This window comes from Miscanthus floridulus, chromosome 18 (assembly GCF_019320115.1).
Source record: "Miscanthus floridulus cultivar M001 chromosome 18, ASM1932011v1, whole genome shotgun sequence".
Classification (NCBI taxonomy): domain Eukaryota; kingdom Viridiplantae; phylum Streptophyta; class Magnoliopsida; order Poales; family Poaceae; genus Miscanthus; species Miscanthus floridulus.
The window spans coordinates 122,271,879-122,296,117 of NC_089597.1; the positions used below are offsets into that span (position 1 = coordinate 122,271,879).

A 24,239-nucleotide genomic window follows, 5' to 3' on the forward strand; every position below is an offset into this window, starting at 1 on the left:
AAGGACCGAAATTCAGTTAGGCACAATGCTAGCTACCCAAATTGGAAAAAATGAAGTAATGGTCAATTGTTTGGCGGACATCCAAAGTAATGGTCGTTTTCTGGCGGACACCCCGTTTTGAGCAGTTTGTCAGAAGACACTCTGGTTCGGTGAAATTAGGCCACAGGACACCGCGGACCAGTTGCAGCCGGTTGAGGAGAGAGAAAATTTTGTTTTGGACATCTGGTGCCCCCGAGCCACAGTTGGGTCCGCCCCTCTCCCTCCCACTAACGCATGGGCCCCACCCGTCATCTTCTTCCTCCTCTCTTCTTTTCTCTTTTTTTTTTTTCTGATCACGCCGTCGCGGGCGGCTGCGCCTCGTCCACAGCGGCGTCCGTGAGCACCAGCAGGCACAGCCTCCCCTCCACGGCGGCGATCCGCTTGCGCGCCCACGGGTCGTCCATCTCGTCCACCTCCCTCGGCAGCGCGATGAGCCGCCACGCCTCGGCCCTGACGTCGAACGCGAACACGTCCTGCGCGCCCGTGAGGCGGTCGGGCCAGCGGAGCCAGTGCATGGCGTCGTGCGCGCGCACGGCGGGCGCCGCGGGCCGAAAGAGCGAGTCGAACACCTCGCAGCGCCAGGACAGAGAACCGGACGACCTTGAACTCCGCTACGGTGCTAGAGGCGGAAGGCCGGGCCACCATGGCTACCGCCACCGTGTGGAACCTTACCCGCGGGCTCGGCAGCGCCCGCCACTGCCGCGAGGCCGGATTGCACACGTAGTAGCAGGGTGGCCGTGCCATGTTGGCCTCGACGCAGCACGCGAGGCCGCGGTGCGCGGACACGGCCTCCACGCGGACGTGCGCGGACGGCAGGAAGTCGAGCGAGATCGCCTTCGGCGTCGCCCCCGGAGAGCCGTGCATGGAGATGAAGTCGGCGTGGTAGCGGTTGCGGGCCATGCTCTGGACGAGGTAGCCCGACACGGCGGCGGCGCGGCGGCAGTGCAGCGGCGCGAACGCCGACTCGTACGTATATATAGGAAATCTGCTCAGGAAGACAGAAAGGACCGAACGATGTGGATCGCAGCAACAACTCGTCGACGCAAGTTTATACTGCAGTGTTGACATCCTGTGTTTGTTCCCGTAGCAGCCAAGCATATATATAGTAGACAACCAGCTCGCCAGCTCGTCCGTGCGCCCGGGGCTGGTCGACGGCGGTGGCGGCTGCTCAGCAATGGAAGAAGAGAAGAGGAGGAAGAAGAAGATGACAGGTGGGGCCCGTGCGTCGGTGAGAGGGAGAGGGGCGGACCTAACTGTGGCTCAGGGGCACCGGATGTCCAAAATAAAATTTTCTCTCTCCTCAACCGGCTGCAACAGGTCCGCGATGTCCTGTGACCTAATTTTACCGAACCAGAGTGTCTTCTGGCAAACTGCTCAAAACGGGGTGTCCGCCGGTAAACAACCATCACTTTAGATGTCCGCCAGACAATTGTCCCTTATATATATATGATCGATTATACACCAATGTCCATTCTATTTTAAGAAAAATACCAAAGATAGTGATGGCAACCATCATTTTAGTTTGGCAACCGTAAGAAAATCGAGTTCTTATTACATGAGAAGCCAACACCAGCTTGTGCGAATGACATCTTTCTCCACCCACATTAAGAATGGCATCAAGATTAGACAACGAACCAAAATGATAGCCGATGGAGTCTGCAACCTTCAACCTTGGATATATAGGGTGATCTAGAGCAATTTTTTAGGTGAAGGTTCATGAAAATGTATCGTTTTTTTCTAATTGTCCACAATGTTCTCAAAAGGAGAATTCTTCAGCTTATTATTGCAATGTCCACATGTTATTAATCATGCTGGAGCTCTGCCACCTCCTCGATCCTGGTGGCTCAGAATATCACAGTGTGCCCACAATCAGCCTGGAACTTAAGCTTGACATTGGATGCAATGGACTGTCAATATTTCATAGTTCGCCTTGCAAAAAAGAAAAAGAAAAAAAAAAGACGTAAGCAATCAATTCCAGTATTCTCACTTGCAACTGATCATAGCATAAGATCAAGAGTTAAACATGGCATAGTGGATTATATATTCTTCTCATGCAGCCAAAAGAAGACATGAATGCATTGCTCTCAACTTCTCATGTATATACAATGTCAAGTATGGATGTACATAGTACCACCTTAATAACCAATGAGGATACAGAAAGACTAAAACAGCAGAGCACCTAAAACTATGGTGTGCCTCAAATCTGAACCAAAACTAATACTAAATTTGAAAGGCCGGCAAGGTACAATGGCTATGACCAATATTCTGTAAAACCTCAACTGAATCGATGTCATTTGGACCTCCTCGGCACTGTGCACCCCTTCTGTTCAACATTTTGCAACTTCAGTAATAGCAGAAAGTTCTAAATAAAAAAATATCAACACATGGGAACTAATAGTGAGTCATTAATTACAAATGTGTGGAACCTTTATTCATGCCAACCTATATGCTGACACACATTTTAGATTATAGACAGAGAGAAACATCTACAAAACAAGTTTGAAAATCATTATGCTACTGGTTACTGGTACATTTGAAGTCCATTTGTAATCCATTTTTTTACAGTTGAAGTCCATTTTTCACATCAATATTTGAAAAAAAAGCAGAGTTGGTAAATCTATGCTAGTAATTATGCTACTGCAAGTCCCTTTTCTAAAATTATTTTACATAAATTAAGTTACGAGAGTATAGAATGAGTGGTTACTGATACAGAATTAGAGGATGCGACTCTAGAGGACAGGAACATTAATTTTGAACTAAAGCCACAAACAGTGCATGATCAAATGAGAATGCCCTGGATGGTGAAAGTGGACTGTATGTAATGAGAAGATTAGCCTAGATATCAACAACAACAACAACAAAAACAAAGCATTTAAGTCCCAAACAAGTTGGGGTAGGCTAGAGTTGAAACCCAGCAGAAGTAATCAAGGTTCAGGCACGTGAATAACTGTTTTCCAAGCACTCCTATCTAAGGCTAAGTCTTTGGGTATATTCCATCCTTTCAAGTCTCCTTTTATTGCCTCTATCCAAGTCAACTTCGGTCTTCCTCTGCCTCTTTTCACGTTACTATCCTGGTTTAGGATTCCACTACGCACCGGTGCCTCTGGAGGTCTCCGTTGGACATGTCCAAACCATCTCAACTGGTGTTGGATAAGTTTTTCTTCAATTGGTGCTACCCCTAATCTATCACGTATATCATCGTTCTGAACTCGATCCCTTCTTGTATGACCGCAAATCCAACGCAATATACGCATTTCCGCGACACTTATCTGTTGAACATGTCGTCTTTTCGTAGGCCAACATTCTGCACCATACAACATAACAGATCTAATCGCCGTCCTATAAAACTTACCTTTAAACTTTTGTGGTACCCTTTTGTCACATAGGACACCCAATGTTTGGCGCTACTTCATCCACACTGCTTTGATTCTATGGCTAACATCTTCATCAATATCCCCATCTCTCTGTAGCATTGATCCTAAATATCGAAAGGTATCCTTCCTAGACACTACTTGACCTTCCAAACTAATATATTCTTCCTCCCGAATAGTAGTGCCGAAGTCACATCTCATATACTCAGTTTTAGTTCTACTGAGTCTAAAACCTTTAGACTCCAAAGTCTCCCGCCATAACTCCAGTTTTTTTTTTCACTCATGTCCAACTTTCATCAACTAGCACTACATCGTGCGCGAAAAGCATACACCAAGGGATGTCCCCTTGTATGTCCCTTGTGACCTCATCCATCACTAAGGCAAACAGATAAGGGCTCAAAGCTGACTCTTGATGTAGTCCTATCCTAATTGAGAAGTCATCCGTGTCTCCATCACTTGTTCGAACACTAGTCACAACATTGTTGTACATGTCCTTAATGAGCCCGACGTGCTTAGTTGGGACTTTATGTTATATTCAGTTTATTTGACAAAGAACGAACATAAAAGCAAGGTGCTATAACTAGGCCCAGCAAAAACTTATTCCTTGGCAACATCAGATAAGGCTATTTAGTTTAGATCAGATTCCACCGAACCTCAGCATGATATATAAGAGTCAAATCCCAAATATAAAGCCCAGTTCCAAAGTATGAACAAAATACTTATATTAAATGGGAAGACGATTTTACTAGCTGGTGTTAGAGCATCACCAAGAGTTCCTTGAAAAATTCTTGCTAAATCATTGATTATTCCAAGTGGCCAAAATGGGTAGGGAGCAATTTTTTTGTCTTAGTCCAACAGTTGCCAATAAAATGAGCTTTCCAACTCGCCTGCCACCCCCAGCCCGTCACCGGCTGTCCCCAGCCGGCCACAGCCCCCTCCAGCCGGCTGGGTACGTGTGTGCGTCCAAGCGTGGCTAGGCCGAAAAAAGCGACGTGGGGCCAGAGGAAACCAAAGGAACTGCAGGATATCAGAGACATCAACAGCCCGTAAACGATCGTTGATTATTTACTACTGGTTGGTTTGATGTGAGAAAAAAATACTGTTTCAGCTTATAATCCACGATCGTATACGAGCAAGCGAACATGCTGCAAATTTATATACAGACTAGATAAATGCCCGTGCGTTGCAACGGGAAAAAATAATACCACGATAATAAAAAAACATTTAGGCACGATATTTTATACTGAATCGAAACAGAAAGAGGCCATGTTTAGTTCGGCTGAATTTGACATCGCCGAATTTCCTGTAGCGCACTGTAGCGCACTGTAGCATTCCGTTTGTATTTTGTAATAATTATTTAATCATTGACTAATTAGGCTCAAAACGTTCGTCTCGCAAAGTACAACAAAACTGTGCAATTAGTTTTTGATTTCGTCAACATTTAGTACACTATGCATGTACCGTAAGTTTGATGTGACGAAGAATCTTCTTTTTGCATAGTGTCAAAGTTTAGATTTTGGGGTGAACTAAACATGGCCAGAGTTTTTTCTCTGGATTGCAGATATGATGATACTATAATGCACTGTGAGACAAGCTTAAGAACATCCATGCATAGAGTGAAGTGGGCTTAGCTACACTGACATATATCCTAAGGTTTCTCCACTGCATGGCTATCACATGCTGCCTAGCAAAATTTAGACACTGTGGGACTGCATCCAGTCAGCCTGGCTAATGCAGAAATAATTAAGACAACCAAACAGAAATGAGGCTTTGGAAGACGGTGCTTTTGCAATTCATGCTACTCTGCATGGATAATTAATTGATGCAAACATGGGTACATAATCAGCTATTCCAAAACATTAAGACAAAATCAATTGCGGGTTTGATCTATAAACATGGGCGCATCTACCAACACTATCACAAAATCTTGCAAACCAAAGATTCTGAAAAAGGATACAAAATATAAATACACTGGCAGCATGTAGCCGTTATGGCAGCTGATTGCCCGGCCATGTCTAGATGCATGGCTATAGCTGGCCGGCCATGGCCATTGGCTGGACACTGGGCAGGCCACTCTATTCATTGTCCGACAATTGTATCTGAACATGGATCACCAAACAAAAACAAGTTCTCCAAAGCTATGATACTGTGTATGTCTGAACATGGATCGTCAACCAAAATCAAACTGCACAAATGAAACACGAACAAACGACAAGGCACTGACTGTCCTTTGCGGAATCCGGGTATCATGTATGAGCTACAGATTCTGGTATCATGTATGATTAGACTTTGATGTTACAGATCTCGGAAAATGTTTAATTAGACATCAATGTTACAGATCCCGGTATCATGTTGGAGCTAAAATTAGACAGGCCTTGTTCATAAGAATTTAATCTCTATACTACACTGCAATTCTGCTGTAGTTTCATTGGACCTGCAGCTTTAGGGAACAATCATAGCATATTTTCTCAATACACCAGAATTCTATTTGTTACCTTACCTTTTTAAGCCTCTGAAATTCTGAATTTGGAGGCTTGACAGAAGAACTTGATCTCAAGTCAGTTTGCAGCCATGACAACTATTTCATGAACTTGCAAATTCAAATATTGATATGCCGCGTCTCAGGGTCCTTCCTGCCCATCCTTTATGCAATTGAAGATATTTGAGCACTCTGTTAGGCTAATGAACAACAAACAATTCAATTTGAACTCACTTTGGTCATAAGTAGAAAGAAGAGAGAGCTGCGGGGTCTGGGGAAGGGTGTTAGTGGCAAGCTTTACCCTCGCATGTGCAATGCGAGGAGACCGCGACAGTTTCTGAAATTTAGATGCCAGCAAACTTACAATGCCACCACGTAATATGCTAACTCGCAAACAATCTACTACAAATTCCACCAAAGGCGCACCAAATCAATCAAATGAGACGGCTAACTGATCGTGTTCTCACCAGAATTATCCCCTTCACCCTCCTCGGACGGGGTTGAGCGCGGCGAGCTCCCGCCGCACCTCCTCGGACACCGCGTTGTGCTCGGTGGACAGCCGCTCTCGGCGAGGGCCACACCGCCGCCCTCGGCGACGGCCACACAGCCGCAGACCACTCGGCGGTAGCGCACGGCGCAGGAGCCACCGACGATGGCCACCTACAGCGTGTCCCCAGAGAAGGCCCCGAGCAGGCAGCAGGTGCCAGGTGCCAGGTGCCAGGTGCCCACAGCAGCCAACCGCGGTGGCCTTGTCTCCGACGAGCATCTCCGTTGCCGGTCAACCTTCTTCGTCTTCTCCTTCAGTTTTTGCGCGCCGGTCGCGGATCCCGCGGGCACCCAGCCCGGCTGCCGCCCCTTGGTCACGCCGCCGCCTCGGGCCATGGCCCCACACCCACGCGCCTGTGCCCCGTGACCCCGCCTGACCCTGCATGCGGCATCGATGCAGAGGGCAGCAGCCGCGGCCGCTACCTGCTTCGCCGCGCGGCTACCCTGCCCCTCCCCGGCGCCCTCCTCGCGAGCGCGAGCGCGGCAAGCGCCGCCGCTGGCCCGAGTGCCCGACCCGCCTTCCTGCGCCGTGCGTTACCGCCGCGCAGGCCCACCCGCCGCCGCCAAGCTCGCCGCCGCGCAGACGGCCGCCGTCCTGGCCGGAGGCCCTCCCTCATCTTCGTGAGCGCGAGCGCGAAGCCGTGCTGCGCCGCCGTCCCGGCCGGCCGGAGCTCCAGAGCCCTGGCCACACCTTCCACGCCGGCTCGCACCCCGCTCCGTCGTTGCGGCGTCCAACGGGTGCTCTGGCGCGAAGCAGCGACGTCGTGGAGGCGGCGGCGCGTCCGGCGTTGTCGCTGGAGCCGGCGGCTGTGGGCGATTTCTAATTCCACGGGCGGGAGGACTCTTTTCGGGGGAGGGGCGGTGTGCCGCCGGGTAGCTTTTCATCGGGAGTGGGATGGGGGGTCTGCCGAGTGAACGATTGTTTTTACCGCTTTTTAGCTGTAGAGATTTCATTATATAATTCCAAGGCAACAAGTAGCTGAACAATGTTGATCCATATACCTGAATGCAATTTGCACAATTGAGAAGCTGCTCTATGGATGACGATGTCTCTACTCTCTCTACAACCGGCACAAGTTTCTTGCACACAACAGTAGCAGCAGAAAAGAAAATCGGAATGAATGGAACGAACCAAGTTTGGTTTGCTTGGCCGCAATCATTCACAGCAAGACAAGGAAATCACACTCCGCATGAATTAGTACTAGAGAGGAAGTGCGGAGGCACACGCCCACTCAACAGGAGAGGAAGTTCAGTCAACAGGACCTGCGGCTTGCCATGGCACGGCGTCGTGGTGCGTGCGGCCACCGGTGGTGGCGCTGGATCTGGCGGGCACCTCAAGGGAACCATCGGGGAGGATGAGCATCGAGTTGTCGTCTGCAAGAAGGATGGCGGCGGCTGTGTCGCGTCAATCCCGGTTGGATGGCCACCCGTCCGGTGACGAGGATCCCGATGGCGAGCACAGGCATGGCTCAGCTGGAGGACGGGGATGGGGCAATGGACGACGGATCCAGCGCTCGCACCCCCAATTCTGCTCCAAAGGCCTGAGGGCCTGCTGGGAACGTAGGAATTTTACAAAAATTATATAGGAATTAGTTCAATTTTATAAAAAAAATGTAGGAATAAGAAAAAAATCTCGCATTCTAAATAAGGCCTGTTCGAAGAGTACTCAAACAATTGTCTGGGCCTGTTTGGAGAGAGCTCCGACGGCTCCGGTTCTGGTACTATAGCAGTACTGTGGAGGAGCCGTCGGAGCACCAAATCTCTAGCTCCTCCGGCTCCTCTTGTTTTCACGTTGTTTTTTTTTTGTTTTGACTCCTCCCGTCCGGCTGCTTGCTACAGGTAAGAACAGTGTTGCTACGTCCGGAGCCGGTGCCAATCACTGCCTAAGAGCCTTAACCTACGATGGAAAAAGCTAAACTTACATGCTAATGTGCTTATCCATCCTTTAAAACCGTGACTTTTTAAACTATAAAATCACCAAGCGCCGGCTGCTTATTTGAGCATCGATGCCACTGCTAAGCGCCAGGCCACATGTCCACGGTATAAAATAAAATAAAGTGCAGAATCTCTGATTAGCGCCGGCCAAGCGCCGGTCGTTGCCTCGGAAAAAGTCGATGTTACCTCCATCAATTTTTATGAAAATCTGCTTTTCCTCTATTAACTCTAAAATCGGATAAACCAAACTTTTAAAATCATTTGTTTTACCTTCCTGATCTGTTATAAGCGGGTTTTAAAGATGGTTTTGTCTTTTTTTTATTTATTTCGGCTAAATTTTCAAAAAAATCATAGTAAATCACATAAAAATATAAAATAGAAAAAATCAATTTTGTTGGACTTCACATGAGTAGATCTACACAATAAACATATAATATGGTATGCTTTAATACAATTTTTTTGTTATAGCTTTAGATCTATAATTAATTTATAGCTGCAGTTTCTATGACTTAATTGTGGTGAAATTTTTATAGTGGGCTAATTATTTTATGCTTGAACTGTAGTAAAAATTTCATACTCATTGTATGATGTATAACTTATTAGTTATAGATTTATTTAGGTGTATACTTGTTAAAAAGTATTTATAAATCTATAACTAAGTTATACATGATCCAATGAGTATGAAATTTTTATTATAGTTCAAGCATACAATAATTAGCTCACCATAAAAATTTTACTGCAATTAGACCATAGAAACCGCAGCTATAAATTAATTATAGAAAAGCATAGATCTAAAACTACAGTAAAAAATTGTACTAAAGCATAACATATTATATGTTCATTGTGTAGATCTACTCATGTGGAGTCCAACAAAATTGTATTTTTTCCATTTTATGATTTTCTGTGATTTACTATGATTTTTTAAAGATTCAGCCAAAATAAATAAAAAAGACAAAGACAAAACCGTCTTTGAAAACCGTTTATAACCGGAGATAAAACGAACGGTTTTAAAAGTTTAGTGAGGTGGTTTAATCGGTTTTAGAGTTCAGGAAGAAAAAACAGATTTTCGTAAAAGTTAAGGGATATAATGTGAACTTTTTGCTGATACCTGGCCTAATTGTTTGTCACGTGTACTTGGCCCAACTGCCTGGACTAGGTAATATGAGAAGGCCAGGTCCCATACTCTACGGCTACTCGGTCCAACTGCCTTGACTAGGTTATATGAGAAGGCCAGGTCCATGCTCTAGGGCTCCATTTCAGTCGCCTGTCTCCAATAATGGACAAGTTTTGCAAATCTTTTGGTTACTGGTACCACGTTTTTTTTATCTTATATACTAACATAAATAAAAGCTCTGCTGTTTAGCCGTGCTCCACGTCATCCATAAAGCGATTCTCAACAGAGTATTTTGCTCCAAATGTGCTCTGCTACCCCACCCACAGACCGCTGACCATTCGGGCATCAGTGTCGGCGAAAATATATTACTTGGATTTGGTTCTTTGCAGGGATGGACATGATAATGTTAGCGACATGTGTTCTGTTCGTTTGGCGTCATGACTGAAAGTATCGTTAGCTGATATGTTGTGAGAGAAAAATACTATTCGTTGGCTAAAAAAGTACAGCTTATAAGTCAAACGAACAGGACGGTGGTCAGTCAAACAAACAGTCAAATCAACAGGAATAGAAGTTAGCTGAAAGAATTTGCAAGGTCCTTGCCAGTTGTCATGGACCTCACCGGCAAGACCACTAAGGTCATGTTCGCTTGTTGGTTTCAGTTAGCACTTATCAGTCGTGGTATAATATTTTTCTTTCACAATAAATTAACACTAGAGTCTAGAAACCGACCAGCAAATAGGTTGTAAAACAATTATAGTTCTAACACGAAGGCAGCACGAAGCTCAATTATGTGGAGCACGATGGAGAATGTACCAGATTCCAGACATGTGTTTCTGAGCGTACTTAATTTAGAATAACACAGGTCTCTGAGCGATAGCATCTTAAACCCGTCTAAACGAAACGTCAAAGAGGACGTACCTTCCCTGCTCATCTCAATTCTCAACACGTCTAGCATCTAAAACAAATTGAACAGCATCGCCGTCAAAGGTTAAGAAGGCGCTTGGCGCTTTCTAGGAGCCGCCTAGCGCGCCTACCAGCCTAGGTGTTTTAAGGTGTTTGTCTAGGCGTTTTTACTAATTTAGCGCATAATATATATATAGCAGAAATGCTGAATAAATTAGTTAAATAGAAGTATAGAGTAGCTGAATACAAGATATAAAAGAGAGTGCAGTAGACATACCTTAGTGGTTTACTGACTTAGGCTTAATAATTAATAGACAGCTTGTTCCTAGTTCCTACAGCAAGGATTGACAGCTTGTAAATACTCAATAGACAGTAAGCAGTTTATCAAAAAATAGAAAATATTAAGTTGACACTTATCTAAATGATTTTAGCCATCTCCCATCCATGAACAGCAACTAGTAATTACAAATTTTGAAGCACAAACAAGTGGGCAGGATAGCAGTACAATTGCACACACAATTCATAAATAAATGTCTTGTTCAGAGAGCACGTAGTTCTCACAAAAAAAGAAAAATACAGTCACACAACATCAGTTCATAGGTTTAAGACATACATGAATGCATCATAAAAGATAAACCATGACATGATAAAAAGGCCCCACTACATGTCATCTTTCTTCTTCAATATGGTTCCACATAATCATCCTCATCTTCATCAAACTTTTCTTCTTCGGACTCAAATTCTTCTCCTTCATAAAGCTATCTCACTCTTGCACTTCTACACAGCTCAAGTTGTTCTTCTTCTCCCACTACATCTACAATAACAGACCAAGGTATCCCTGTACCTTCCATCTCTTCCTCATCGCTATAGACAACTAATGCACAATCATCTCCATTCTCATGTAGAAAACCTTGAGCTTCAATTGTATTATTAGACAAGAGAACATCACTGATCTTCTTTGACTTGATCTTTTCTTTCTTATTAATCAGCTTGGAGTTGAATTGAATATAGACCAATTTATTGAGGCTGGTTGTAGTAAGCCTATTTCTCTTCTTAGTGTGTATCTATAAATTAAAAATAAGAGCATTTTTAGGTCTGCAATTTAATTGAAATGTTGTTGAAATGTTGACACCAGATAGGTACTAACACCTTCAAACCCGCTCTAATTTCTTTCACAACCAGAAGAGCTTGATGTCAAAGATAGGATCCTTGTAGCCATCTTCTGTAAAGCTGGTGTTTCAGTTCTATACAGCCGACACCATAATGCTGAAATAAATGAAAACACCTCTATTAGTTAGTAGTTACAACAAATTTATTGTTAGATGAAAACAGCAAACAATCATGTAATAACAAGTACCTCTACCTGGGTTGTAATCAAAGTTTTCAAAAGTCCTTGCAAGCTTCTTGTTAAATGGTCCTTCTCTATTCTGAAACTTTTTCAGTTTAATGTTGGCAGCCTAATCTTGCTTATCCTCATCATGATAATAAAAAGTCTCCAGACAACTAATAAATCCCTTTGTTATTGTGGGCTCATCAAAGATTGATGGGTTAGCATAACTATAGTGTGGATTCAACAAATAAGTTGGCAAATGTAGTGGAGAATCAAGTCTTCCTTTCATCTTCTTGTCAATAACATCAATTACCTCCTTAAAATGGGACTCTTTATTGCCAAAGGCCTCCTTGATCTCTATCTTTGCCTTTAGTAGTTCTCCATAAATGAAACCCATGGATGGCTTCACATCTCCATCAACTAAACGAAGAACTTTGACCAATGGCTCAAAAACAGTTAATGTTAGCTTGACATCCTTTCCAAAAGGTTGGATTCAATATAATTGCTATGGCATCTTTTCCTTTCTTTGATTTCACATCTTTCAATGAGTCCCACCTACTATGAACCACCATCTTTCTTAGCTGGTTCTTCTTCTCTTGTATGTTGTTTAAAGTGAGAAAGGTTGAAGCAAACCTAGTCACTCCACGCCTTATTATCTCTTTCCCCTCTGTGAAGTATCTCATGCATTCCAATGTTCTTGTGTGCCCATAAACAAATATGGCTGTAACAGAACTGACCAATTATACGAAATTAAGTAAGAAAATCATCCGCCAGAGCAGACGATTTAGCAAACTTAAGCCCGTATAACCCGGTAGTCCGTGAAATCACGAAGGATTTCAAACCAACTTCCATTCCAGCCAAGATCGTAATAAGTTTAGCGGTTACCATCACATATTACATAAAAGTTCACAATCTCAGATACATCAAAGTTTCAACATAGTTATTACAAACCAGTTTGAATAAAAGTAGCGGAAGTCATTTGTTCAAACCACACACACACTCACGCGGAGTTTAAATATAGTGCCAGCGAATGATCATCTCCAACAAAAGCATCAGATGAGACGTAAGGAATGACCATGCCCATGGTCCTAAGTATCACCCATCGCAGGATAAAGGCAGTTGATACAGTAGCCGTAATACATCTGCCCATCTGCAACAAGTGGGAATAAAACCCTGAGTACGAGAAGGTACTCAGCTAGACTTACCCGACATAACCGAAAATAAATGACACCAAGGATTATGAAGGGCTTTATAGTAGGGTAGCTGACTCATTTGCAAAAAGAAGCATTTTTAGTATTTCAAGAGCTTCTCGAAAAGCATTATTGCCAAGTTAATTATTATTAACCTGTCGACTAGATTTGCACCTATACTAGAGTAAACATGTGATTAAGCAGATAATGATAACCAATGATCATTAAACAACTTCCATATTGTCATATTCATTATAACTGTCCAAGTGTTCCATAACATTTTCTACGATGAAGTAACTCAAGTCAAGTGCTCACTATCCAGGAGCGATGGCGATTCGAATCGATTCCTAACCAGCTGGTGATTTGTTCCTTACACAAACCTCACTCACCCGCTAAAGTGAGATATTGATCACCGAGTCAACTTTCCAGGAATCTCGAGTTTGCCAGGAACCACATGTACCCGGGGGCCGACCGACTGCACTTTAGTCTTATCATCCCGCCCCCGTGTCCTACCACACCTGCTCCGGCACAGTGCGTTGCGGGCAATCTACTCGGCCCAAAAAATCTCCCAGCTTCGCGGTCGGAAGGTACTTTTCTGTAACACCCCAGGTGTTTGCCACTAGTTAAGCAATGGGTTTGAGCTAAAATATGGTATATTAAGTGATGATGAAGATGTCAAGGTCAAACCTATAGAAACGAGCCCCAACCTAAACTTGGATATTGCACCTGTGCTCGCCTATAGACCCCTTTTCAAGATATATGCTTGGGTGGTGTGATTGGAATATCTTCATATGTCTCACATCAATACCCATCTATATTGATCCATGGAAAAGTTTCGTGAAGTTTGGAATCAATAAGTCACATGAAATGACGAGTTATGTCCTTGCTTGAATAATTTTATAAAGCGAATGGAATTCTTGATCGTCAACCAAATCTTGCAACCTTGCCCAAATGACTCTAGATGAACTCTACAACGAAAGTCATGAAAGGTTCATGTTGAGGAGAAGTCAAGAAAATGCCTCAATCGGTCAATAACTCTAATTTAAGCTTTATAGTGACGATACTTTGACCTATGTTGACCAACCACTTACAGTGCTTGCATGGAGTTGCACCTTAAATAAAAGTTGAAGATTGGGTAGAGTAGAACAAACTTTGTTTTTGGACTAAGAGCTAGATCAGCTTGGAAGTAAGTCAAATCAAGGTCACAAGATCAAATTTGCTGCTGATTTCAGCACTTAGAAAAAATTTCTAAGTCTGGAATCCATTGTCATCACTGTTGGCATTCCGCGTTCTCCAAATTTTGCTAAGCAACTTCAGTTGATCCAAATGTAAAAGTTGGAGCTTACATGATGGGGAAGAACATACAAGAAGATGGCACCAGTTGCATTTCATTTCGACCATCAATTTTGGATGTTTGCTTGTCGCTGTCAAATCACTGACACTATCAAGTTTAGTACTAATTATCTGCTAATCCAACAGCCTAATGGCCGAGCACCCTTAATCAAGTTTGTAGAGCATCAGAAGATGAAGAATTTTGCTTCAAGGCCCATAGCCCAGTTCGGAGCAGAGCTGGCCCAAAAACGGACCCCAAGTCGGGCACAGAGACGCACGCCACGTGTTCGTTGTTTTGTCTCCGTGGCAGCCATGCAACAGAGCGCGCACTCCATTGCCGCCGCGCGTCCCGCCTCCGCGCCACGCGCTGCCCTGCCCCTGCGTCTCCAAATGCGAACGCCCGAGCTGCCCGAGCACTCACTCGCCTCCCCACTCTCCTTCCCTCGCTCTCTGGTGCTGCGCGCGCTCCGGAACGCGGCCGCCATGGTTGCCGCCGCGAGCTCGAGTTTGGCCGCTGCCGTTCTCCCACCTCCGAGCGCTTCGCAGCCCAACAGCCACCGCCACTATCTTCTCCTTGCCTTGCTCCATCTCGCGTGCACGCTCGCCCAAGCCATCGGTCGCCGTATCGCCGTCGCCACCGGAGGACAGCAGCCGCCGCCGCTGCAGGCCGCCGGCGTGCGTGGCCAGGCCGCGTCGGGCCTCCTCGGAGCAAGCTGCGGCCACCTACGGGTGCGCGTGGACCCACCGGTGCTCCCCCGCCCCTCAGCCGCCGACGCCATGGCCTCCTCCGGCCGGAGCAGCGAGCTCCGACGGCCTCCCCTGCTCAAATCCCGTCAGGGACCTCCTACAAGAATTCGACAAACTTCAGGGTTCTAACTGCGAAGTCAGTGACTCATGTGAATAGTGCGTAAGGACTGGTTTGTAATTATTTTGCAGGAACTTTGGAAATTCATAGTAAATCGTAGAAAATTCATAAAATAGTAAATGAGGACTTTTTGGAATCCTTGTGAAATTGTCTATGCAGTGGATCTATAATATGGCATGTTTTAGTTTAAATATTTTGCGGTAAAAATAGATTTGTGCAGTAAGGTTGTAATGCTAGTTGAATTTGTTATTTTTCATAACTGTAGATCTAGGGCTCCAAATGAAGTGAAATTTTTGTGGCATGCTACTCATATGATAGTTGATGCGTGATAAAAATTTCATGAGTATTGGATGAAGTATGGGTGAGTTATTGGTTTATCTTGCTCTCACATGAATTCTTGCTTTAGCAACTTGTCTTTTTCGTAGAGGTTGCTATACATATCCAAATGGAGTTAAATTTATACAGTAGACTATTAAGAGGATATGTGAGCCACTGTAATTTTTGTAGAAGTTATTGTGCACTTTTGGTATATGTTCATTAAGTCACCTTATTATCTAAAATAAATTAAGAAATGCATTAAAAGAATTTATTTGGTCATGGACACTAGGTTTTCTGGTGTTCTTTAGTCATGTGTGACATGTTGGTAAAGTTGGTTTTGCCTAATTATGTATTTGCAACATAAGTTAATAATTATTTTCTTGCCGATGTGGTTTATGGATAGATCTGGGAACTTAGCAAAGTTCTTCATGATAATGTGCTTTGTTGTGAAACTTGTTTATACAAAAGTTGTAGATAATTCATGTATCTAGCTTCTATTAAAAATTGGTGTCATTTGGCCAAGTAGTTTAAGAGTTATAGCTGTTTAAAGTTGGGTTTCAGAAATGGCTGTTTTCTGTCAATTGTAGACCAGTTTCTGTAAATGAATATATTTGACTTAGTTAACTTGAGAATCATGCTGAGATGATTAAAGATGAAATGTAGATAATTTCCTAAGCTTTCCAGAATGTCTTGTTTCATATCATTTGGATTTATAAAACTCCAGATATGATTGATTTATGAAGCTGCTGTTTGCAAGTCCAGAAATTGGCATATTCCGGTTATAGTTGTTGCTTCACCTTGACTTGCTTTGCATGTTGCTAAGTGTGGTTCACGTCCTTGGTAATTAAGTTAAATACACCTGAGATCTTGTGAGACTTATGTGCCATGTATAATATTCTTTGTTATCTTAGCATGATAGATTGTGTGATGTTAAGTTAAGCATCGCAAAGTACTTAAGTGTGTTTAGTGTAAACGATGCTTGTCTTGCTTGCTATTTGTGATGCGTCTCATGGTACTATTCTTCATATTCATGCACTTGCATCTTGCATCTCATCTAGGTACGCTAGATGAACCACGTGAAGGACGTGATGTTGGAGCCGAATCCGAAGACGATGTATGGAGTATCTGTCCCGAAGATGGAAGGACTAAGCGAGTGCTAGGATCTGAGATGTCACCAGGATGGTGCAAGCTAACTGAACTGACTTGTGTCGGATCCCAGGCAAGCCCCGGAGCATTATAAGTCTCCTAATTTATAAAAGCAATTCTTTCTATATATGAGTTATATATTGTTGCATTAAGTTGTAGGAGTTGATTGAAACCGTTGATGCATTTATTACTATCCTTGCCTACCTTATTACCTTTTTACCCTGTTAGGTCAGGATCGAATAACTGCTTAGCCTTGCTTAGACCGGTAGCGATCGGTGATATCCGGTCACCTACATTATAGGTGGTTACTGGAAGAATTTAGCTATGGAAAGAATGATATCCTGGAATTAACCATGTGTGATGGATAATTGGAGACCGGACGGAAAAGTTGGAGGCAACCAGACAGGGTTCTGGGGTGCTGTTAGTTTCCGTCTGTGTCGATTAAGGACCGTTCGTTGTTGGGCCTCGAGTCATGTTGAACGCATGCCTTACATTTAGCTAGCCGGATAAAGTACCTTCCGACCGCGAAGCTGGGAGATTTTTCGGGCCGAGTAGATTGCCCGCAACGCACTGTGCCGGAGCAGGTGTGGTAGGACACGGGGGCGAGATGATAAGACCAAAGTGCAGTCGGTCGGCCCCCGGGTACATGTGGTTCCTGGCAAACTCGAGATTCCTGGAAAGTTGACTCGGTGATCAATATCTCACTTTAGCGGGTGAGTGAGGTTTGTGTAAGGAATAAATCACCAGCTGGTTAGGAATCGATTCGAATCGCCATCGCTCCTGGATAGTGAGCACTTGACTCGAGTTACTTCATCGTAGTAATTATTATGGAACAATGATGGTTATCTGGATGGTATGGGATATGCTAAATCTAAATTGGTAACTGGATGTTATTGGTTAATCAAGTGATTGCTATAGTACAGGTGCTTACCTAGATGGATAGGTCATAATAAAGATGATGCGAAGTACTTAAATTGGTTTCTTCATGATAGCTTATGCTTTTCGCAAATAAGTCAGCTAGCCCACTAAAGAAAGCCTTGCATGATCCTTTGTGTCATTTGTTTTGGTTTTCGACGGGTAAGTCTGGCTGAGTACATTTGAGTACTCAGGGTTTATCCCACCTTGTTGCAGGTGATGTTCTCGACCTGTTGATGATGGTGGCTAACCACCGGTGGGCTCGGTGATTCTATACTTACTTCTCATCTATATGCTTTTGTCGGATGATGTCACTTATGCTAGCACTATATTTGGAACTTATATTAATGTAATCATTTGAAAGCTATGTTGTTTTCACTAAGCGGTTTTGAAACCACAAACTTGTACTATTATTTGTTAACCCCTTTGTAATATTATTTCCGCTGCAACCCGATGTATGTGATGTGTATTTGCTTAATCACGCGATCTTGGTTGTGAGGTTGATTTACCGAGGTCTTTCGGGACACTCGGCGGACTACCGGGTTTATATGAGTGAAAGTAAGGGTGTGTCAACGTGTTAGCGGGGACAACCATACTTGATCTTATATAAATTGGGCGGTTCTGTCACAGCTAGTATCAGAGCGAGATTAAGCATAATACTGTCAGGTACATAGTTTTAAAAGCTAAGTTTTGGTTTTACAAGGTCTATTTTAACTAAAACTTTAGCTACAGGCAAATTTGTCAAAACTTATTTGCAAAACTATGCTAGCGACATCCTCCTTTATGCCCAGTTAAGGACTATTAGGTGGCTATCTAAGTACTAACTTTGGGGGATGTACTTTGTTGAAAATTTTACTTTCGTCGTCCATACGGCGTGCTATTGTATGGATGCTATTCGCTTGAATGGTACTGTATGGATCAATTGCCTCTACGCCCAAGGTAAGTGTGAGTTGTGAGAGTATGACCGTCCAACTGTCGGTCTAGTGGAGAGTTAGCTGTGGTTACTGAAATATTTACATGTTACACACATGTATATATGAAGGTACTTAATTATGGGTATATCTGTCGGGTAGCTACGGATACCAAAGTATATATATCTCGGGATGTATATATGGAAAGTATCTTAGTTTACTGCTCTCATTATGTGCTTAATTATCTCGTATGGGAATGGGCTGCAATGAATTTGCTTGCAGGTACGCTAACCACGAATGCGTAGATTGAATATAGCTGACGACTAGCTATATATCGAGAGAGTACGTGTTATGCCACCGACATAGAACGTGATTGCCACCTTAGGCTGGCAATTTCGTGAGGACGAATAGGACGAGCATGCATCATGATTGTGCTTGTGCATAAATATGCCTCCCTTCCTTTGTTCTAAGTAACTTGTGATCGATGTATTACACTATCTTCCTTGTGTGGAGTTAAACAAGAATGCCTTGTTCCTTGTTGCTTGAATAGGAAGTGCTTGAGAAAAGTGCGTGCTTAGCCTTGCTAGAAATAATTGTGGTTACATGCTTAACCTATAATGTCCTCTAGTTTAGCCAAGTGGTGGGTATGTATGCTTGTTATTTAATTAGTGCCATAGTTATCACCCTTTTGTCCTCGGTAAGCATACGAGTGTTGAAGAACGCTATACTAGAACCGCGTCCAAGTTTTGGTAATCTCATGGTGGTCGTCTCCAACTAAGTCCTCTCTTAAGAACCTAAGCCTATGCACGTGATTGCTAGCCCTTGAACGTTGTGCTACGAAGACCTTTATCCATGCCTTTGCTTGACCTTCGACCCAAGCTTAGCTCCCTTCTTTGCTCGCATGTTTTGTGGTTGTCCCGCTCCTGTGTGGGAGGACCTTGCAAGAAATCCTTGATAGATCTCATTGCTCCTTCTACTGATGATCTGGTGCAACGCTAATTGCTATCTACCCTGCTTTGGAACCTTTTCCTCACAGATCCTGTCATTGCTTTAACAACTGAATCCTTAGTCAGTGCATTGGCTCTGTCCCTTGAATCTTGTTTATTTTTGTCTCCAAATCTCTCAAGTCTATGGACATTTATCAGTCTTGATCTCATGTTGCTGCTCGACAAGACCAAATCGCATGTTAATCTTGACCTGGTAATCACTTGGTGGACACAAGACGTATATGGAAATTCGGCAAGAAGTCCCCTGCTCAGTGGTCTTTGGCAATTAAGCTATGCTCTCTTGCGTCGTGTTTTGATCTTCGGATCCCCTGTTTATTGACTCCTAACCTTATGACTACCTTTGTTTGCTGTCCCTCCTTTGCGTAGTGCTTGCTCCTATGCAACCCAATTTGTGCCATGTGAGATTTCTTGTAGGTTATATGTTCAGTAATGGTGCCACGATTAGCGATCTATGGTGCCGCAACGAAACCGAGAGCCTCCTGTGGGTGCACACACAAGGCTGTGCTGCTCGGCACGCGCTGGTATTGAGGTTTCTAGTCATGATCCATTGCAGAACTACACCGATATGTTATTCTCACTTGAGCTCTTCCTTGGTTATCTCTCCTTATCATGTCAAGAGATATATATGTCGAACTAGATGCAATAGGACTCCCTTGTGAAGTCGTCCAACGGTTAACCTTTGAAGAATAGGTCACTAACATGAACATAAACAGACTGCAAGAGGGTAGACAAGTGACTCTACTCGACGTGACTGTCCCTGTAATGACGTCGATCATCTAGTGAGCAACTTATGTCATTTTCATTGGATCAGAAAGGTGCACCACACTTAAGGTTGAGCAAGTTATCAGTCAGATGATGAATGGACCGAGATATTATGTGCATGCGGATCGCACAGTCGAGATCAACCATCGCTAGTGTGACCCTTTGCCTGCTGACTTCGATGGCGACCATCAGTTATGCGTCAAACACAACTATTGTTGGCAAGAGTGCAGATTTAGAACTTTTAGTGTTGAGAAACAACTGATCTGTTACCAGTAGGAAAGTTAGTCTTCAGTTAGGTAACGACTATTTGGTAACTATGAAGGCCAGATTTCACAGAACAATGTTGATCAAGGAAACAGCAAACCTGGCCTCGTAATGCAAGTGTTACTTCTTCTCCAAATGTGATATCAAGTCAATTCCATCTTGGACAATTACGTATATAGTACAAGACACTGTATCGGCTAGGTAGGAGCTAGCGAAAGCACGTCCCTAGTTTTAGTCAGCATCTTTGTGCCCCAAGGTGCCACTAACACATGTGTCCGGGTTCTATTGGACCAAGTGCCAGAGAATATTCAGAAATGGTTCCTTGTCAATGTAGAAATGCACTACATGTGGAATAATGTTTTGTGCCCTGCGAAAACAGCCCACAAGTCCAATGCTTGTGCATAGTCAAGTTGGTGTCTAAAACGATGGTTGAAGTATTACCAGAGAAGCATGTAAGGAAAACTCTAGCCTCCATCCTCAGCTAGAGAAAGACTGCTGCTGCTATGAGAAAGGTTAGAGAGTGCCAAACACACACCTCAACGTGTGGAGCGAAGAAAAGGGAGGACACGAAATCTGTCCAGATTTTGTGGCACTAAACCGGTTATCTTCAAGCCGGCGGTTAGTGACTCAAACGAAGTTGGATTGACCCCAAACTTGGTGATCTCATTCATTGCTTAGGACCCTTCAATGTCTTAAGTTAGTTTGAGTATTGGTTGAGTAAAACATCGGATTAGAGAGATATCTTGTCGGCTTGGTTTGCTGCCATTTTCAAACACAGCAGTTTTGGTAGATGAATTGTTTGGATGGACAAACGGTGTCCGTTTGAGTTGAATTTTGGTGAGTAGTTAGAAGACCCATGGATCTACATGCCCACCAGAATTTGTGCATATTGGAGCAGTAGTTTGTGAGATATGAATAGAAAACAAAAGGGTACAGAATCTGCAATTTCGCGGCGATTGCGATCATCCTTCACCTGAGAAAGTTGTGTTTACAATTGATGCCAAGATTGGCAACACGATCATTGTCTTGCCATTAGATAATCCTTTATATACCCTTGAGAAGACTAATTGCACCCCTATGCGCCTTGCTTTTGCCCTCTTAGATCAGCAATGCGTAAGCAGTCAAAGTGTTCTAGAAGTCAAATTGTGCCCTTGCAATTCAAAAGTAATTGGAAAGGTGTCAAACCATGGATTTTTGGACTGTGGTTTTTGAGATATTGATTGGCCTTAGAATGGAAGCTTCGACGACAAATGTGGTAAGAAAGCTAGTTTTGCTACGATGCAAGTCAACCCAACTTGCGGTGCAACTGCACCACGAAGGCAAATTGTGCTCAACCTGCTTGGTAGTGAACTAGTCCCTAGTTTTGTGATTACTTGCAACTTGTTTTGTCCTCCAAGCCTCGCTAACATCCTTCTACATCAATGGTTCTCCAATGCTGACATGCCTTTGGTACCTTATATGTGTTTTTACCCAAGAGGTTGCATCAGATCCAACCTAGATCACTGTTGCAACTTGGATACGAAGGCTCCCTAAGGAATGATCATCGAGAACGTTGAGCCGACAGAGTCAGCTACTATGTTTACCACTCACTCAGCAGACTCAGACCATACAATATTGTTATCAGAGAAAGAGAACTGCACACATGGAACCATTACAACGAGTATCCTTCAGAAGATTATCATCTAGTGCAAAGTCCATAAGGTCTGTGCTATATCCACTTGGGAAGTAGATGCCGCAAGTATTTAGTCTACGTTTGTATCGCTCTTCGTACATCAAGGACGAAGTACGTAGGACATTGCTATCTTGGATTCCTCCCAAAATAACAATATTTCATGAAGGCCAAAGAAGGAAATTATTCAGACAACAGCTTACGACGAAGAGCAAGTATCAGAAACTGTCATGACCAAATTAGCCTCTCTGATGCTCCAAAGTTAAGTAGCCTAATGCTATCACTGATGTTGGAAACTGGATGACATGTTTCTCTTCCCTTAAAAGTCTTTCGCATCGAATCTCGGGACGCGATTCCTTTAAGGGGGGAGGGCTGTAACACCCCAGGTGTTTGCCACTAGTTAAGCAATGGGTTTGAGCTAAAATATGGTATATTAAGTGATGATGAAGATGTCAAGGTCAAACCTATAGAAACGAGCCCCAACCTAAACTTGGATATTGCACCTGTGCTCGCCTATAGACCCCTTTTCAAGATATATGCTTGGGTGGTGTGATTGGAATATCTTCATATGTCTCACATCAATACCCATCTATATTGATCCATAGAAAAGTTTCGTGAAGTTTGGAATCAATAAGTCACATGAAATGACGAGTTATGTCCTTGCTTGAATAATTTTATAAAGCGAATGGAATTCTTGATCGTCAACCAAATCTTGCAACCTTGCCCAAATGACTCTAGATGAACTCTACAACGAAAGTCATGAAAGGTTCATGTTGAGGAGAAGTCAAGAAAATGCCTCAATCGGTCAATAACTCTAATTTAAGCTTTATAGTGACGATACTTTGACCTATGTTGACCAACCACTTACAGTGCTTGCATGGAGTTGCACCTTAAATAAAAGTTGAAGATTGGGTAGAGTAGAACAAACTTTGTTTTTGGACTAAGAGCTAGATCAGCTTGGAAGTAAGTCAAATCAAGGTCACAAGATCAAATTTGCTGCTGATTTCAGCACTTAGAAAAAATTTCTAAGTCTGGAATCCATTGTCATCACTGTTGGCATTCCGCGTTCTCCAAATTTTGCTAAGCAACTTCAGTTGATCCAAATGTAAAAGTTGGAGCTTACATGATGGGGAAGAACATACAAGAAGATGGCACCAGTTGCATTTCATTTCGACCATCAATTTTGGATGTTTGCTTGTCGCTGTCAAATCACTGACACTATCAAGTTTAGTACTAATTATCTGCTAATCCAACAGCCTAATGGCCGAGCACCCTTAATCAAGTTTGTAGAGCATCAGAAGATGAAGAATTTTGCTTCAAGGCCCATAGCCCAGTTCGGAGCAGAGCTGGCCCAAAAACGGACCCCAAGTCGGGCACAGAGACGCACGCCACGTGTTCGTTGTTTTGTCTCCGTGGCAGCCATGCAACAGAGCGCGCACTCCATTGCCGCCGCGCGTCCCGCCTCCGCGCCACGCGCTGCCCTGCCCCTGCGCCTCCAAATGCGAACGCCCGAGCTGCCCGAGCACTCACTCGCCTCCCCACTCTCCTTCCCTCGCTCTCTGGTGCTGCGCGCGCTCCGGAACGCGGCCGCCATGGTTGCCGCCGCGAGCTCGAGTTTGGCCGCTGCCGTTCTCCCACCTCCGAGCGCTTCGCAGCCCAACAGCCACCGCCACTATCTTCTCCTTGCCTTGCTCCATCTCGCGTGCACGCTCGCCCAAGCCATCGGTCGCCGTATCGCCGTCGCCACCGGAGGACAGCAGCCGCCGCCGCTGCAGGCCGCCGGCGTGCGTGGCCAGGCCGCGTCGGGCCTCCTCGGAGCAAGCTGCGGCCACCTACGGGTGCGCGTGGACCCACCGGTGCTCCCCCGCCCCTCAGCCGCCGACGCCATGGCCTCCTCCGGCCGGAGCAGCGAGCTCCGACGGCCTCCCCTGCTCAAATCCCGTCAGGGACCTCCTACAAGAATTCGACAAACTTCAGGGTTCTAACTGCGAAGTCAGTGACTCATGTGAATAGTGCGTAAGGACTGGTTTGTAATTATTTTGCAGGAACTTTGGAAATTCATAGTAAATCGTAGAAAATTCGTAAAATAGTAAATGAGGACTTTTTGGAATCCTTGTGAAATTGTCTATGCAGTGGATCTATA

At 44.1% G+C, this 24,239-nt stretch overlaps 2 pseudogenes; both read right to left on the minus strand.

The window, feature by feature from the left end:
* Nucleotides 1-332: 332 nt before the first annotated feature.
* Nucleotides 333-1,107, minus strand: LOC136524526 (F-box protein At5g49610-like; annotated as a pseudogene).
* A 9,960-nt stretch (nucleotides 1,108-11,067) lies between these two features.
* The window catches only part of LOC136520070 (uncharacterized), a 29,958-nt pseudogene continuing 16,786 nt past the window's right edge, over nucleotides 11,068-24,239 (minus strand).